We start from the raw sequence: 18,300 nt of genomic DNA on the forward strand, positions 1-18,300 counted from the left end.
CAAAACTCTAAATGCTTTTAAACCTGTGGCTCTTAGCACCACCGTGACAGACCAAAAATAAAGGGCATACAGTTGGAACACGGCACCCATTTCTCCATGTGCCCACTTTAAATTACACACTCTTAAAAAAAAAAAAAATCCAAGAATTCAAAACAAACAAAAAAAGCACTGTTATCCTTATGCATTTTTTTTCTAGACTATTTTTATTTTACCCCTCTGACTCTTCTCCCAATATGTCCCAATGCTCATTTGAATACAATCTTCAATGGGAAACAGCACATGAAACCTCCCAAAAGGGGCAGAAAACGTCTGCTAATACCATGAGAGAAGGTGATCGGCTTTTAGCAGAACAAAATGGCTTCATTGCCTTAGTTCTGAAATTAGGAGGAATAGGAAAACAATTTCTCCTCACACACAAATGGCTGGGATCATATCTAAACCCCCCTGGCTTCTAACATGAAAAAATAGGAGGGGGAATTGAACTTGGACTGTAGGGTCACCTCTATACACACCTCCCAGGAATGCAGAGAAAGTACTATTAATGGGTAAGATTCAACACTAAGACACTCACGTTTCCAAAAAGACTTTGGAACTTTGTAAATAATTCGAAAGGCATATTTATTTTAATAAGTTATGACACAAACAGGTACTAAAGTGAAGTCACTACGTAAAATACAAAAACAAAAACAAAAAAATAATCAAATTGTCCACAAGATTTTCAGCTTTTTAAGTGTATTTTTCTCAGGGAAGCTTTGATGATTGGTCCACCGTGGGTTTTTAGACAGTAAGCAAAGTCATTTCTGAATGTTTTTAATTTAACAAAACTATTTGCTTGGTCATAGTCCATCTAGTGCTGTCACCAAAAGGCTTACACATATTCTCTTTTAATTTTTTTTAAAGAAAGAAATGTACCTGTTAGAAATATATTAGCAGTTAGGTGGGAGAGAAAAGAATGCCTCCGGAGGACAGAGGCTTTTATAGAAAAATCTTGCTCTAAAGGAGAGTCAAGAGATGCTCAGTGAAACCATCAAAGTGACCAGCTAGCTGAGTGACCTTGAGCGGCACTTTAACCTCCCTGATCCCCGGCTTCTCTCCAGTAAAATGAAGTCTCTTTCTTTTCATGCTCTAAAATCCTCTGCTTTGAAAGATAAAATGTTATGTTGACAGTATCTGAAATCAGTGAGAGCAATGCCACTTTGGAACAATGTCACAGGACTCCGGGGAAGATAAACCGTACCTACAGTTCTGGCCACGAGATTGTAGACAAGAGCCACACCCACGCTCACCGAGTCAGGAAACCCACATGAACGTTGTAGGAAAGTTAAGGTCAGTCTACACTTTGTTGCTAGGAAAGCATTGTTGACGAGTTCTAATCCAAATGGTTTATATGATTTCATATTGTGGTCTCTGACATAGCAGGAGAAATATCCTGGAGAAACCGCAGTCTCAGCTGCTGTGTCTTTTGTCCTGGACACCATCCCCAACTGGTTCCTTTTTTTCAATTTTATTCTTCAATGCAACATTTCCGATCGCTCTCTTTTTGGTCATCCAATTCTAATAAAGACAAAAAGCCAGGATTCTGACTGGAGGGAGACGAATAAAAGTGCATTTTCTAAGGCGGCCAGTTATTATAAGACAGTTATTAAAATGTCTGGGTAAATGACCTCATCCTGCACTCAGCCTACAAATCAGCCGGGCAATCTGGCCCTTGGTGCACATGGCTTTGGACTGCTTTCTCTGAAATCAAGTTATAGGAATATGTGAACTGGAGCCTTCTTTTTTTCAAGTAGTTTCCAGAACACTTGACACAGTGTCAGGCACATGGTGGCAGCGTAAAATCTGTCGGCCATTTACTAACTATTACGGAAAAGGCAAAAGAAAATTCTAGATCGTGTGAAAGCTTTAGGCATTTTGTAGTTTAACTAGAGGTAAACATTTGCTATAACAGGAATATTTACTAAACAGAGAATAAGCTACTTAGAGGCTAAAACAGTTTGTTGGTCAATTTGCTTCCATTATTCTTTAATTTGGTAATCATCATCATGTACACTTGTTATTGGAATTCGTTTTCCTAGAAATAAATATCATACTAGAATACTGCAGGTTTTGTGTTGTTTTTTGTTTTGTTTTGTTTTGTTTGGAAGCATATTCAGGAATGTTCTCCCTGATATAAAGTGCGTAAGATAGGCTTATAGGGCCCCAAAAAGTCCATGTAATTCTTGTTTTAATTCTCTCGCATGACATTCAAATATTCTGCTAGAAAATATCCGCACTGTCATTGTTAATATCATGGACTAGCCATGATGCTAAATGTGTTAGGCTTTTATATACAATGACTCATTTTCCTCATAACAATCTCTAAAAAGATAGTATCTTCCCCACTTTAGGGAGGAAGAAACTAAGACGCAGGGAGGTTAAATAAGGTGCCAAGGCCACACAATAGCGATGCTATATGTCACACCAAGGACTTCTGCTCCAGTCCGTCCTCACATACCACCAAAGAGGAATATGTAGAAAAAGAGAGCAAAGCATTTGCACATCTTTTTGCAAGAAGGTCACTTATAAATTGTAAGTAAATAAGCAACCGGAGAAGACAAAATGTACTCAGATAATTTCCCCATTTATTTATTCATACCTTAATCAGCCATTAAATGTGGGTCGCCACTGCGCCAGACAATGTGAGAGATAGAAACAGGGGTCATTAAACTCTGATAAAATGAGGGTTAAGAGATAAGAAAGAGGAGAAAAGTTGAATCATCAAGCAAAATTTTCCCAGAGGCCTTGATTCCTTGTGGAAGGTTCTAGGTGGAAACTCTAGGTTCCTGGCAAGGTTAGGTCTCCAAGAGCTGTGGAAGAGGTGGGGAGCAATAAAAAGAGGGCCGTGCAGTAACAGTGTTGTTGTGGGACATAATCCAGACAAAGCACAGCACCCAGCCCTTCACCCTCTGAGCTCACGCCTCCTGCTATTTTGGAGAGGAACGGTGGGAAGGCGCACACACAGCCGGTGACTGTTGGCATTCACACCCAGATCCTTCTGAGCCTGAGCCTTCCCCCCTTCCAGGACCCCACAAGGCTCAAAGTCCTCCTGCTGCGGGTTGTCCTCTGCTGCTGCTGCACAGAGCTTGGGGTAGGAAAACAAGGAAACCAAGAGAGGAACCTAGAGCGGGGGTGGGGCAGGGGAGACAAGGGCACAGATCCGGAAAATGAATGAGGAGGTTTATCCATAAATCTGTACTGTTAATTAAATTTAGCTATCTACCAGCTAAGTACTCTGTGGCTCCATGGTGATTATCAAGCCAGTCAGAATCTCAACTGGGGCCTGATTACTAAATTTTAATAGGATTATGCTTTTTTTCCTTCTCTGAATTGAAGCAAAAAAGTTCCTTTCAGCTGAGGTTTTCATGTTGTTGTTTTTTTTCTGTTAGTAACTAGTCTAGAATTATCTCAGAGACCTCAAAAATTATTGAGCTTCTTTTCACTTATTTAGGGGAAAAGAAAGACAGAATTCTTGCTTGGTAGAAACAAGAACACAGAAACATGCTGGCCCTTCTTGCCTCAGTCTGGACTTAAAATTCAATGAACTCAACTCAGCAGAAAAGCCACAGGAATGGGGCTGTGAACACAGCCCATGCCTAATAACTGGATAGATAAATAAATAAATAAAAATTTAATGACTTTGAACCATAAATATACTTCACTTGTAAAAACAGGTATAACCTTAAAATTTCGAGTTAAACGAATTTTTGTAAATAGATCTGGATTTTAAATACGGAGGGCTGGTTAATACTTCATCTTGGAAATATTCTGCAATGAAATCCAGTTTACCATGGCGACTAGCCTTTTCACTTTAAAAAAGTGTTTTGGTTGAATCTTAACAAACAACACTGATTTATGGATCTTATGAATGTAGATTCTTCCATGGTAAGAAAACATAAAATAGGTTAACCAGCATTTGTTTTAGGTTTCGAAGTATATTTATATTTAAGCATTATATTTTAAAGTATTTAGCACAGAAAGAAATTGCTTCAACATAAAGTAGATATAATCTGTCTGGTCGTTAATAGAAAACTTTTCAAAAGTCCATAATGTTTTGTTTGTTTGGGGTAGAACGTAGGACACATTCAAAATTGTAAAGAATTAAGATGGGGGATTAAAAAGAAAACAGTTCTCAATTCCCAGATCTGGGCTTCTTTTGGAGAAAGTGAAAATGGGTTATTATTATTGTTTTAATGATAAATGAATGATAAAGTACTCTTTAAAGAGGAAATTATGCCTGCTGTTAGTCATCTTAAAAAATGACTATAGCTACCATAGAGACTTTGATTCACATTTATCCTGGGGATACTGTACCCTCTTGTATAAACACATATGCATACCAATATATTATGTGAACTGCAATCTTGTAGTGACTTCAAGGAAAAATTTGTTTTTATAAAAGAACTCATGTTTTCCCATGCTTTGTTACTTCTTGTGCAAGAACTTTTATGAGATTCTAGTAAACTGTTTTATTTATTTTCCTTTGTTCTTCCCTTCTTACTGGAAGAGAACATTATCTGGATGTAATCACGCTGAAGGAGAACACATTCTGATGAAGATGATTTAAATCGATGACCAACAGTTAAAAGGCCTAATCCTGCCACCACTTTGGATATGTCAACTGAATTCTACTGGGTCAACACATCCATTTATTCTAATGCAGTCTGTGCTCTCCTACAGTGGGAATGGCTACTTCAGTAACCTCCTATTTCATCTCTGCAGATCTGTAACCTGGCAGACTAAAGTTGAAGCTTGTAGCAATAGAAACACACTATGTAAATCCCTGGCCTACCACGTCATGGTCCCTGGAGACCATGATTTGCTCTCAGCATACTACCCACCATGATTTGCTCTCAGCATACTACCCCATAACCCACTAAATCGTTATTTGTACTCACCGAAGTATCAGTGAGCCTGTCTGGTGTTCCAGCCACCTGGAGCTGACAAATATTTTCCTAGTATGAGGGATGCCATAGCAACCAGATTTGCGGTGTGGATACAAACCAGACATCGTGGGGCTACGTTTAAGGTAGGAACCAGACTTGTGGCACCCACGAGCGTATTATTGTGAAGAGTGTCCTGAGAACTCAAAATTTGGTAGTTGGGGGACTAAGTTCCTCAGACACAAGGAGGGAAATTACCAGACCCTAAAAGAAGGAAGGCAGTAATTAAGACTGAAAGGAGCTTGTGTCTCAAAGCTATTTCTTATAAGCAGTGCCACTTTGGATCAGTTATTAAGGAAGCTCTCTGAGCCTCCTCAGTTTTCTCATCTGTAAAATGGAGATACTCACCCTCCTTCAAAAGGTGGCAGTGAGGATGAAATGGGCCAATGATATCTGGACTGTGGTTGGCGGAAGAGTAACCTACAACGGCAGCTTTTATCATTAGGTGAAGGAGGGAAGCAATGGTATTTTAGGACATGAGGCAATGGTCTCCAAAACAAGCTGTAGATGAGTATGTTAGAAATTCCTATCTGTGTTCAAACATTTTATTTAAGTTTTTAAGATTCTTTATTTATTTGAGAAAGAGAGAACGCAAAAGCACAGCGGAAGGAGTGGCAGAGGGAGAGGATCCTCAAGCAGACTCCCCGCTAAGCTCAGCTTATTAGCCCAGATCCCACAGCCCTAAGAGCATGACCTGAGCCGAAACCAAGAGCTGGCCGCTTAACTGACTGACTCACACCTGGGTGGGTAATTTAGATATTTTGAGAAATAAATTGTTATGCCAGTATTCCATGTTGGGATTTGATACAAGGTACGCTCGCTTAAGCTGTCCACCTGCACCTAGGGTCTGTGGGTGGGGGCCGGAGCTTGTTGTACCATACATGTATTAGAGGGCTGGCACTGGCTAGCCCATGTATACGTTCATTTCTGTACTGCCACCGATCATGATGGACTGAAGTCTATACATACCTGACTGAGAGGGCATGTGGAATACATGGCTTAGTTTTAAATAAACTAACCCTCACAAAATGGAGAAGAACTGAAAAAGATTCCTATAGAGATACAGGAAGAGAAGATGATATTCGTTCCTAGCAGGAGTAGCCAACAAGGAGTGATAACACTGAGATTTCCTGACCCCTAGCCTTGTAACAGTTACATCTACAAGGTCAGAAGATGAAAACATATTGAGACCAGACAAGAAGTCAGCTAGAATCATTCAAAATCATCCAGAAGCTTCTTTGAAATAGGGATAGAAGTAATTGTTGATGAACTTTGGTCTTTATGATTTGAGATGGTGGATAAGAGTGAACCTGTGCATGGCTTATAAAAATGCAAGCAAATCCAACAGCAAGCCATGCTCAAGAGCGTGGTACTGAGAGGACCGTGCATTCAAGGCAGTGTGGGGCTGCTGTGCTAGGGAACATGAGGACAGAGTGGGAATACTGTAGGACCGTGTCTGACAGCACGCCTCCCCACCTTCCCCACGGCATGGCCCCCACTGTATTTGTATTGCACGTGGGGGTAAACTATCAGGCTGCTGGAAGCCCAAGGTCATCAGACAAGGCCTTTGGCTTCCCCAGCCCCTGCTCCCACAGCCCAAGAGCTGAGGGGATGCGTATCTTCGGCAGACCCATCACCCATTCAGAGCATATCCACGTCCCGTGAGAGGCCCCTAAGAGCACACTGCTTAGAAACTCAGCCCTACAGACAGACTTAGGCAGCGCTCATTATTGACGAACACAGCTGTTAGGTCCTAATGGAGTCAACTCTATAGAAAAGGAGAGAGAAACATTTTTTAACAAATGGACCCCTTAAGAATCAGCCCAGTAAAATGTCTTTGTATTAAAACTAGGCTTATTGTGAGAAGTTTAATATTTATGCTATCTCATTCTCCAATCTGATAAAGGAACAGACTTTATATATTTACTGATGTTCTCTTTCTTCTCTGTCGGTGAGCGTGTCCCGCTTCCATGTGGTCAGCATTCAGCACAGTGTCACTCACACAGTCAGGACTAACAGACGTGTACTGAACAGACAGACAAGGCCACAGGGAAGCTACAAACACCATTCACCAATCCTTGGACTCATGTCCAGTAAGGTCCTTTTCCTATTCCTCCTGGCAGCTAGTCCAAAACTTTGCCCCTGGTTTCAAATCCCAGCCCTAAGCCCAAGCTACTTACTCTTAGCGGATCTCATCTCTTCCTTTCATGAGGTCAAGACCATCCTTCCAAAGCTGTTTTAACACCAAATATATCGTCCTAAGTCATAAAAGCCCCCAAGTCATTGTCTTAGTCCTTATTAACCAAACCCACCAGTCAGGAGAGGGATGCTTTCATTGAAATAGCTCCTCTCTCTCTTCCTTTTGCACAACCCTGCCTCAACTGGACAGTCAACTTGTGAGGGCCCCAGGATCACCCTGCAGCATGGCCTCTGCCTTTTCTGCTTCCTCTGTTGGACACACTCTTGCCTCAGACATCCGGGAACCTCTTGCTCACTTCAAGTCCTCACTCAAGTCGCTTCTCCGAGAAGCCCTCCCCGGACACCTCTTTGCAAAGTTGAATCCCTCTGGCTCACATTCACACTAACCTTCCTCATTTTATTCACCGTCTTCATCCATTGTCACTAAAATAAGCATCGGTTATTTATTTATGTTGCTCACTGTTGGTCTTCCCCACTAGAATGTAAGGTCCCTGAAGCCAGGAAACGTTATTTTGCTTACTGAGGTTTCTAAAATTGGGTCTGGAGCTCAGCAGGTATCCAATCAACATCTGTCGAATGAATGGATGAACAGGTGGGTGGATGGATGGATTATTGCACTGGACCTATCAATGGTGTCATTGCCGCGGCGCCTGGCTGGTTCGGTCGGCGGAGCATGTGGCTCCTGATCTCGGGGATGTGTGTTCGAGCCCAATGCTCAGTGTAGAGATTACTTGAGAATAAAATCTTTAAACTAAATGGCATAATTTCTTCCTCTCCAACATACCCTTCTACCAAAATATTCATCCTAAAATCACTACTCTCTTCCTAGACTGTCAATAGCTGTGTGTGATTTATGAAATGACATCTAAAAGCCTTCAGGGATGTAGGCCCAATCTCTCTTTACAGACCCATTTTCCAATGCATTTTAAGGTCTAGTCACACTGGTGGCGGGGGGGGGGGCACTCATTTATTCTTGAACACACTCAATGCTTTAAATATTTTGTGTTTTTAGACATACATTTTTTGGGGGGGGGGTCTCAGAATATGCATTGTCTACTTAGCCCTCTACTGAAATCTATGGATGTTTCCAGGCTCTGCTCAAATGTCCTATCATCTACGAAGCTGTCCCATTCTCCCAGTGAGATTTTAGACATGTGTTCCATAGCATGGCGCCGCACGCTTCAAGCTAGTACAGAAGTTACTCCTCCTTGAGTTGTGTCTGTACGTCTGTACCTGCCCCCAAGATGGGACCATGACATCCCTCAACAGGCATCATAGGTCTGCTCCTTTTCACAGTTCCCTGCACATGGTAAGTGACGGACGCATGTTTGTTGAAATGAAATAATGAAATGATATCACCATAGCTGTGGAGTTTGAGATGAGGGGATCGTCAAGAGATAAGCATTTAGATCCTTTGTAGAAGTAATATGCCAATACAAATTAAGCGAATGTCAGTGGGACTAAAAAGAAAAACAAAATTGTAGCTTAAACCAGCATGAAGTAGGAGCCTTCAATAATAAACTCTAAAGATAGAGGTATCTTCTTCCCCTCTGCTGGAATGCCTGGCACAGAGAAGTCACTTAATTAGGAGTTTGATCCTGAGCTAAACACAAACGGCTCTATTTAAGCTGAGCACTCACTACAGTCGTTTAACCATGCTGTGGTTCATTCAAGCGCTCATGAGGCCTAAAGAATGCCAGTCAGGATGCCTCTGCGTTACAAAAGGGTGCTTTTCATGGGGTAGTCCAGAGTTAATTTAAGAAACTGTGTCTCATCTGCTTGCTGGCTTCTCCTCTCCAGGCCTGTCCCCGTAATGTACACAGCCAGTCACTGGCCAGGCCCAGTACAAATGGTCCAGTAGGCAGGATAATAAGCACATACGGAAAGAACAGTCGTTCTCAGGAGATTGTTCTAAATCATTGTTTTCTTATGGAAAGTAGAGAAGCAATAATTCCAAGAAGCTTTTATAGCACAATCTTTGCTGAGACAGTAGAGCAAATTTAAATTCTAGAACCGTGAGTAACAAATTCAGACGGGGTCTTCTTGTTCTTTGCCTACTGCAGAATCCATAGGTCTCCTGCAAGGGCCTTCTGCAGACGTTCAAGGGTAACAGTCTGTGCCCCTTGAACTCCTTCCCCTCTGGTTTGCTGATGGCACTTATACTCTTCTTAGTGTCCTGGAAGGGCTATCTGGGCTGCGGGATTTTGAGTCCTCCTCTGGCTAGCAGCTTGCTCTCTCATTGACTTCTAGCTCAGGTAATCAGCTTGGCTCCACTCAAGTTACATAACTGACCACCTACACCCTTGTGCTGTCTATTTCTGTTCGGGGAAGCCACCGGCAAGGTGTAAGCCACCACGCCCGCCCTGTGAAGACATTTCTTCTCAGGCTTCTACAGCCTCATGGGAACAAGGCCACTTCAAGGAGCTTTCCTAATGACGAAGACCCAGGTTTTCTGTGGGATAAACCCTGCAGGACTCCACTTTCTCCTGCTCCCTCTCCCCACAGCCTGATGCACCGACACTACAAGCTGGCTTGGTTGCAGCTCATCCGGGGCTACGTGGAGTTGTCTATTCGTTACTGGGTTTGTATTCATTTTTGAACTTGGCATTCCCTCACCATAAAAACAGTGAACTTGGGAGTGTGGTGGGGACGGGGGGAAAAAATACAGTGAACTTTCTGAAGCAAGGGAAGTCTCACACTTATTCTGCAGCATCCCAAACAGGACCACTGAGAGAGATCTTTAAAGATGGCACCTGCTTCTCTACCCTTTTTTTTTTTTTTTAACAGACAGAGATCACAAGTAGGCAGAGAGACAGGCAGAGAGAAAGAGAGGAAGCAGGCTCCCTGCTGAGCAGAGAGCCCAATGCGGGGCTCGATCCCAGGATCCTGGGATCATGACCTGAGCTGAAGGCAGAGGCTTAACACACTGAGCCACCCAGGTGCCCCTTCTCTACCCTTTTAAGCCAAGATGGACAGGCGTACTGAGGAAGTGTTCCCGCTCGCCATCAGTCCTTTGCTCCAGTCTCTTTACTGAGAGCTTCAGGGAGAGGCACTTTCCAAGACCTGAAAAGAGAAAACCTCCCCTCTTGAACAAAGAAGTTGGTGATAGACAGTATATCTCAGTGGTGAGGCCCTTGACCCACTTATCAAAGAGGCTGTAAACAGAGTGGAGCTTCCAACTCAGTTCAGTGTGCAACGAACCACATGACCCTGATTTGATAGATTATTTCCAGTATTCCTCTGGTGTATCCTGATATAACTTGCAGAAACTATTATGATACAATGGCTTTCCCTCCACCAATTATTCCATGTAAAAGGAGATTAAATAAGGGATTATAAAAAGCTTCCACAATTTACATAGTTTTCTTCATAATCATTTCACAAGTAGGCTCAAGTTTCCCCTAACTGTTTTTAACCTTAATTTGAGACAAAATTAAGCTAGTTAGATTTCCATCTCTCAGTGATAGTCTATTTTTTCATGGAAATGGGTATACAAGCCTTGATGCTAGGATTATTGTTCCCTCAAAGAGTTTTCAAACTTTGGCCTCAAAGGTTACCATATGTTCAACATTTTCTAAATTTAAAAAAGGGAGGGCGGGCACCTGGGTGGCTCAGTGGGTTAAGCCGCTGCCTTCGGCTCAGGTCATGATCTCGGGGTCCTGGGATCGAGTCCCGCATTGGGGGGTCTCTGCTCAGCAGGGAGCCTGCTTCCCTCTCTCTCTCTGCCTGCCTCTCTATCTACTTTGGATCTCTCTCTGTCAAATAAATAAAATAAAATCTTTAAAAAAAAGGGAGGGCAGAAAATTAGAAGCCTGACATGAAACTGTTAAACTTGATTGTACTCTAGGTTTGTCTCCGGTTCTTTGTAAGGTATCTAAAAAAGACTGCCCTCAGGTCAGTTCAATTAGTGTGTAGTTGATCAGGGAACCTCTAGATTATGAAAAACTTTGTTTGGATTATTAAAATAATGCTGGTCACTTATTTGCCATTTTTCCTATTATTTGTGAATAATATCATGTTACACATCTTGGTTCAGAAAGCTTTGTCTACATTCTTTTATTCTGTTCACCACTTCTTTAGGATAATTCCCTAGATGGGGAATTACTGAATCAGGGGTCTCAGTAAATATTGCCAACTGCTTTTCAAAAAAATGCTTAGATTTTCTTTTTAAAACATGTTTAGCGGGGCACCTGGGTGGCTCGGTTGGTTAAGGTCCAACTTTTAATTTTGGCTCAGGTCACGACGTCAACATTGTGAGATCGAGCCCCGCACAGGGCTCCGTGCTGAGCGAGGACTCTGCTTATCCCTCTCCCTCGTTTCTTTCCCCTGCTCACCCTCTCTAAGATAAATAAATAAAATCTGAAAAGAACAACAGCAACAATCACCATATCTAGCCACAGACACATCAAAGATCTTTCCAAACAGAGACAGTTGATAGTTTTAATCTTTAGTCAGCTAAGTGTAATTAGTAGGACTCAGATATGACTATGTAGGGTAACCACGTATTTACTGGTGATTACATATAGGGCTTCTGTCACTGGGGTCTCAGGTTCCCAGTCTAAATTGGTCTGTATGCCATTACATACACTATGATAGTCATATTATTCCAGATAAATAAATGGGTACCTGGATTTTGTCCCAAAGTTTATGTGATTATGGGTTACCACAAACAAGATAAAATTTTCAGAAAGCTGTGAAAAGACTGAGTTGTTCATTCATTCAACAAACATGACCTGAATACCAGTCAGTTATGAGAAACGATGGTAAGCACTAGGGAATCAAAGCAACATGGCACCTTCCCGTCTTTGAGAAGCCTACCAAGGGACAGAAGAATATAAATAAAAAACCTAGTAGAACAAGATAAGAACTTGATTACAAGTTTATCCTATGGAACCATGAATGAAGTTCATGGTTTCTTGACTCTATGAGGAAAAAAACTGGGTGAGGCTTTGAAGACTAGTAATGTTTTAGGTGGCTTTGGAGGATGAAGAGAATGATAAAAAGTATAGAGAAAACATTCAGCAGAGCCTGGGGACTGAAATGAGCAAGGTGTGGAGACATGAAAGCACATGGAAGAGCAGGGTCAAACGGAGGGCAAGAGGGAGGGGAATGACTGGCAAACGGGTTAGTCCTTCCAAAAAGGGCTCTAGGGGTTCACAAGAGAGAGAAAAAACACCCTGAAGGAGATCAGAAAAGGGTTAAGAGAAACCTTTGAATCATGGGCAGAATTTGTTAAGACAGGGAAAAAAGGGAATATTTCAGGAAGCAATTAGTGACTTTAAAGTTTTCAGAGCATTATCATGTACATTTTTATGTCATGTGACCTTAACATGGGATAAGGTCACATGACATTAATGGGATAAGGTATACATCCTTACCCATACTGCTAAAGAGGAACTGTGAATCAGTGGCATTAAGTGACTGGCCCAAGGTCACACAGCTGAATGGGGTGGCTCACAGGGTAGCCATGCTTCATAATTCAGTATATGGTGCCCCTGGGGATGGTTTTGTTGGGAGCATCGACAGCTGATACTGGCAGCTCCGACTTCTGACTTCTGATATCCTTAGTATTACACTAAGCGGCTATCGTGTTTATCACTTAAAATGAAAATACACTAGTTGCTTCTATATTTTACTTTTAATATTTTATACACTGTTGCTTTTATAATATTTTGGAAATATTTTGGATTTTGGATTCTCTCCTTCTCTCTCACATATGAATGCATATATGTATCTTACAGGAAGATAAGCATATATATTAGCACGTATCTATTGCAATATGATATCTACAGATATATCAAATATAAGAAAATAGTAGGTAACCGAATTTGTGCTATCATCCATTTTCTATATGTTGGAAATTTAAAATATATATATATATGTTTAATCATACTAAATCAAAGCAGAATTGCACCAATTGTAACCCAACTTCTAAAACTTCTATCTGTTTGAGGAAATGACTGGTATTCCACAATGCCAGAAGGCTTCTGCAAACGAAAGTACTACTACATGAGATTGCTGAATTTTGTTTTTAGCGACCCAGAGTTTTTTTTTTTTTTTTTGGCTTTTTTAGTATAGCGTAGTTCTGTCCAAGAAAACGAAGGCAACTTCATAAACGACATAAATACTAAAATTTAACAGCACAAGATACATTATAAATATCTGACTGACATTTAAAACATCTCTGGGAGACATTTAAAGCAGCGGAACAGATTTATTAAAAGGTTAGTTATCTTCCTCTAGGTCACCACGTTAGGTGGCAGAAGGGTAGTGGCTGAAATCCAAAGCTTTTGACTGTTATCTTGGTCCCTGCAATAAATTAAAAATGTCTTCACGAGGTCTGACACGGGCAGTGTCAGAAATTGGCAAATATTCTTTCACACGTTCAGCACACAGATCTGGATGTTACCCCATCACATGTCAGCGTATGTCAGCCCATGTGAGTTGAACTCAGACAGAAGACACCGGCTGGCACGGCTGACCCCCCTCACATGCTGATACGGGTTTAAACAGCAAGAAGAGCACGTTCCAGAATTTCTCAGTGTATCCTGCGCACATCTCTCAATGGTTGCAGATGAGGCACCGAGTCCGTGTCAGGAACCCTGCCTCCGAGTACTTTCTGCCTCTCATTCTTCAAATCTAGACTATAGGAAACAGGTTAAACTCCGAAAAGACAGTGAGACAAAACGCTCAACCTTCAGTTTATGACTTCCTCAATAAGAAAAGACATAAACGTGGCATTTATTACGGAACGTGTGGAAAGGGCCCGGTAGAAACCATATGGATGTCAGTAGCGGCACAATCTCATTCAGAGGTGCCAAGAACACTAATGAGACGAGGATGTCAGGCAGAGCAGAAATAGATCAATACTTCTCCCCCCCTTGCTGGCGTCCCCCCCCCATCAGTCACTGTGCTTGCTCTATGTAAATGAAATCAATCAGCGGGGATCTCTGTAAAGCGCATACAACAGTTGTCTTCTAGACTCCACCAGAAGATAAATGATTCCAGACGTTGGACCGCAGCCATTTTCCCACACATGCTACAGAGTTCTGACATCCATATTGGGCCATAACACTGAGTGGTTTCTGCTTTGGCGAGTTTACAGCCAGTGCTTCTACTTCTGGTTTGGACTAGACAGATTGGCTAACGCCGATGCATCATCGTAAGCCCCCTCTTGCCTGTGCAAAAGGTAAGAGAATCGCCTTTTTCCAACAGGGGGGCTCCTGTGATCCCCTCAAAACTTTGCTATCGTTCATATAAGCTTATCATTCCAAATCACTCTTTAAGATCCCTTTGGACTTACACAGATCCCAGCTGAATGTAGCATGAGACACGGGACATCAAATGAAAAACCACTTGAACACTTAACAACAGACAGCACAAGTCCAACTTTGTTTTAAAACTAAAACGTTTCAAAAAGACACGGTAACCATAAGTAACAGGGCTGCTCGATAAGGCAGCTTGTGTTCTGGAAAAGGGTGGATGGCTTTGTGAGAAAGACAAGCTAAAGATCCAGAAGCAGCTTCCTTTAAAAACAATGTCAACACAATTCGATGATCTGGAAGGCATGTAGAAGTCTAGGTCGTATTCACGGCTATTTATGTAATCGACCCCATGGAATTAAACATCCAATAAACAGCACTTTCTGCCAGCCCCTTCAATCTGAGAGATGGGCATTTTTCTCACTAAACTGCCTTTGGAGAAAGATAACAAATAATTTTGCCTTTATTTCAGAAAAATCAGGAAATAAAAGTCCTAGGTCAATATCTATAGTGTAACTGAGATAAAGACAATTTTCTCAGGTTAAATAAAAGTAAAACAAATCTTATTGTAGCTTTCAAATGTTTTTCAAGTGAGTAGTCAACATGAGAGGCACCGCTTTAAATTTTAAGTCAAGTACTTGTTAAAAGAATGTCCTTCCGACAAACAAATACACCACAAAGAAAACTTTACATATCGGTAACACAACTCACAGTGCAAATAGGAAGTCACTGTTCTCTTACCCACCACCACCTCCTTCCCTATGGAATACAAACTTACTTTGTTGAAAAATGTCCTTAGGCTGGGCTGTACTTTTGAAACAAAGCCACTGTCTTCTTCATTTCATTTTCTGTTTTCTTGAAAACTGCTCCCCCGAAACTGACAGATGGTGCATCTGTCACTGAGTGTTTCCTCTTCGTTATCTCTGCCAGCTAATATTTCCTCTGTGCTTAGCTGCTGTCTGTGAGACTGTTCCACATCATTCTAGCCTGATCAATGGTGTGCCTGGTTTGAGGTTGGCTTTGGCCCCGCCTCCCGCTCTGAGAGAGAAAACGAAAACTCACAGCTGGATTTCCTATAAATCCTCTCTCTTAAATCTGGCTCTGCAGCTATGGCACACACTAGAGGAAAAACCTGCCCGTCTGTCACAAACCAAGGGGGCGATCCTCTCCTGGGCCCCCTCCCCCCACGCCAATGCCCAGCATGTCTGTTATATAACAAATCCCATTTTAAGTTAGCCTGAAAACTTCACAGGACCAGAGGAAGCGTTGTTAAAGCAGACTTATGCTTTCCCATGCCTAATGAGACTCAAAAGAAGATGCCCATGACTGAAACACACACACACACACACACACACACACACGATGGAATAATGTTTAACATATTAAAATTGTGAAAACTGATTCTGAGAAGAAAATGTCAAAATAGTACATTATAAAATAATTTCTAATCTAAAACACATATTCAGAAGACCTTATGTCCTAAGCAACAGGATTTGGTCGTATTTATCCTATCAGATTAACTTGGTGAATCTAGAGAATATGTAAGATGCATTTCAGGTTCTGGCTGGAGAAGGTTCTAGCTGAGAGAAGGTTGTCTCTACCAAGTAGAGTAGGACAGCTGAATGTGTGACCCCAGTATATTCTGTAAATTGGTATGTTCTGACTTACAGAATATACTGGTGTCACACATGGACCAGAGGATGAATTTTTAGAGTGATGTATTCTGCACAGTCAACAGTAATCAAACCTTATCGGGTGGAGAAGGTGCGCATTTAGAGCAAATAGGTTATGTGAGTCTTACTAAAATAAGGATATGAAGACTGTACTGGGATCCAGAATCAACAGGTCTGGACTCAAGTCTCAGTTTTGTTCCTTGGACAGTATCCTTGAAGAGGAAAGGCACAGAGTAAGCTCTGGACACGTCCTAGGTGATTGAAGGATTAAATTAAGATAATAAAGTATTTTACTCTTATTATTCAACGTTTGGATTGTTCTTTTCAGCAACAGAGAGAATATTAAATAAGCATAAATATTTAATCTGGCAAAGGATGGTACCAAAATAAATACAAGCCTGTGATAAAGCGCACTGGAGACAAAAGGATTCTGGGAATAATGTGCGGGGTATAAAGTGCAGGCTAAGGACAACACGAGCTCTGACTTTGAATATTTGAACTTTTCATTGAGAGAGATTTCGCAGTAAGCATAGGTCAGACTGGAGTTGAGGAGTAAAAGTCTGAAACCTTGGTTCTCTTTCCACATCCTCGCAAAAGAATCCTGGAATCGTTACCTTCCATCAGTCCGTAAGCCCCTTAAAGCATAGGGAATACACAATGGGCATTCGTTGAGTAAGTGAATGAATGAGAACTTGAACTAGGTGAGAGATACCCCCTCCAAGGGAGTATTATGGGTATTATGAGAAGCCTGAGCTTGAAAGTAGAGAATCAGCACCTTTAGGGGGAGACTAACTGAGTCCTTCCACTGTCCTCAAATGTGAGGTGGGGGCTTTCTGGGTCACTGAAAGGAGAGGAGAATTTGTTAAGGGACCCCTGACCTGACCTGATCCCGCATTGTAATTTGCCCTAGCAACACTCCTGCCTCCCACTTCCTCTCTTGAGAATGTCATCCTGCTGACAATGAGTATAAGTCAGGAGCCAGGATGTTTGCAAACATCCCCTTAATGAAAGTACCTGGATTGTTAGGGGAAATTCCTCCTAAATGGGGATGCGAGTCCTTGCTTGCTGTGGCTGGCAAGAAGTCACCTTTCCAAGTCTAGTGGGACCCTACTCTGTGTGGGCTATCAAAGGGCAGCAGTGGACCCCAGGAGAAGGAAAGGCAGATGTGATGGGCTCCTGTTCCTATCCTGAACGCCGCCTCACTGCCAATGCGCTTCTGTGTTTCTGACTGAACACATTGGAAAGGTAATCTACTTTCATATTCATGGTTTCAGGTGTATGATCTCTCTTCCCCACAAGCTGATGGCAATGCTAATTTGTGGTAAGGGAACTTACAAATTACAAAGATCTAAGCTAATAAATATATTTTTAATGTCGTATCTATACAATGCACTCACTAGACACGTCAGAGGATGCATGCTTCCAGCTCTCCAGCTACCACTGGTTTCCATCAGCACAAAAGATTACAATCAAAAACAGGATCTGAGGCCAGCAGGGGATAGAAAGAGCACAGCTGGGCTTTGAAAGGGAAGGATCACATCTAGGTTGGGGAGTGGGAAAATCCAGAAAACTATGACTAGGGTGGTTGCATTAAAGTTTGGGAAGGATTTGCACAGGCAGAGACAAGGGAGGACACTTGAAAGAGAAGGGCATGCCTAGAGTAGAAAAATGAGCTCTAGGGCACAGAAAGAGACAAGAAGCAAGACAAGCTCAGGAAACAGCAAAGTAGCTGATTCTGCTGAAGCATAGGCAATGTGGGGGAATCATGGGGGATGAGAATCCAAAGGCTGGCTGGAACCATATACCGTGGTGTGGCCTTGAATGCTAGGGATGGGGATTGGGGTGGGGGGTTAATACTGAGTGCAATCAGCAATCATTAACCCTGGGATGTTTTGGAACACAGGTGTCACATAATCTGAGCAGTGAGATCTAGTAACCATGTTTAGAATGGATTATAAAGGAGACAGTAGATAGACTGACCCAAGTAGGAGGCTACTGCAATAATTTAAGCAAGAGGCATAAAGGTTTGAACTTGGAGGATGAGGGTAAAAAAAAAAAAGGAAAAGTACCAGCAGCAACTACTTAGATATGATTATCAAGGGAGATGAATCAAAGAAAATCCTATCTGGAGGAATTTTTCCTGGAGATATTTGCAGACATGTACAAACATATTCAAGTTTTTATTTC

The 18,300-nt window shown here is 41.9% G+C and overlaps 1 protein-coding gene across 7 annotated transcripts in view; it reads right to left on the reverse strand.

Annotated features, from left to right (window-relative positions):
* Positions 1 to 18,300, reverse strand: part of STARD13 (StAR related lipid transfer domain containing 13) — a 513,277-nt gene that overhangs the window by 85,327 nt on the left and 409,650 nt on the right. Inside the window, exon 1 of one of the 7 annotated variants that reach the window (XM_046028282.1) lies at positions 15,219 to 15,401. The exons of the other annotated variants lie outside the window; for them this stretch is intronic. The gene's annotated coding sequence lies outside the window, so the exon portion shown is untranslated. Of the gene's footprint in view, positions 1 to 15,218; positions 15,402 to 18,300 lie in introns of those variants that run through there. 7 annotated transcript variants of the gene reach the window in all.

Source organism: Meles meles, chromosome 14 (genome assembly GCF_922984935.1).
Source record: "Meles meles chromosome 14, mMelMel3.1 paternal haplotype, whole genome shotgun sequence".
Lineage (NCBI taxonomy): Eukaryota > Metazoa > Chordata > Mammalia > Carnivora > Mustelidae > Meles > Meles meles.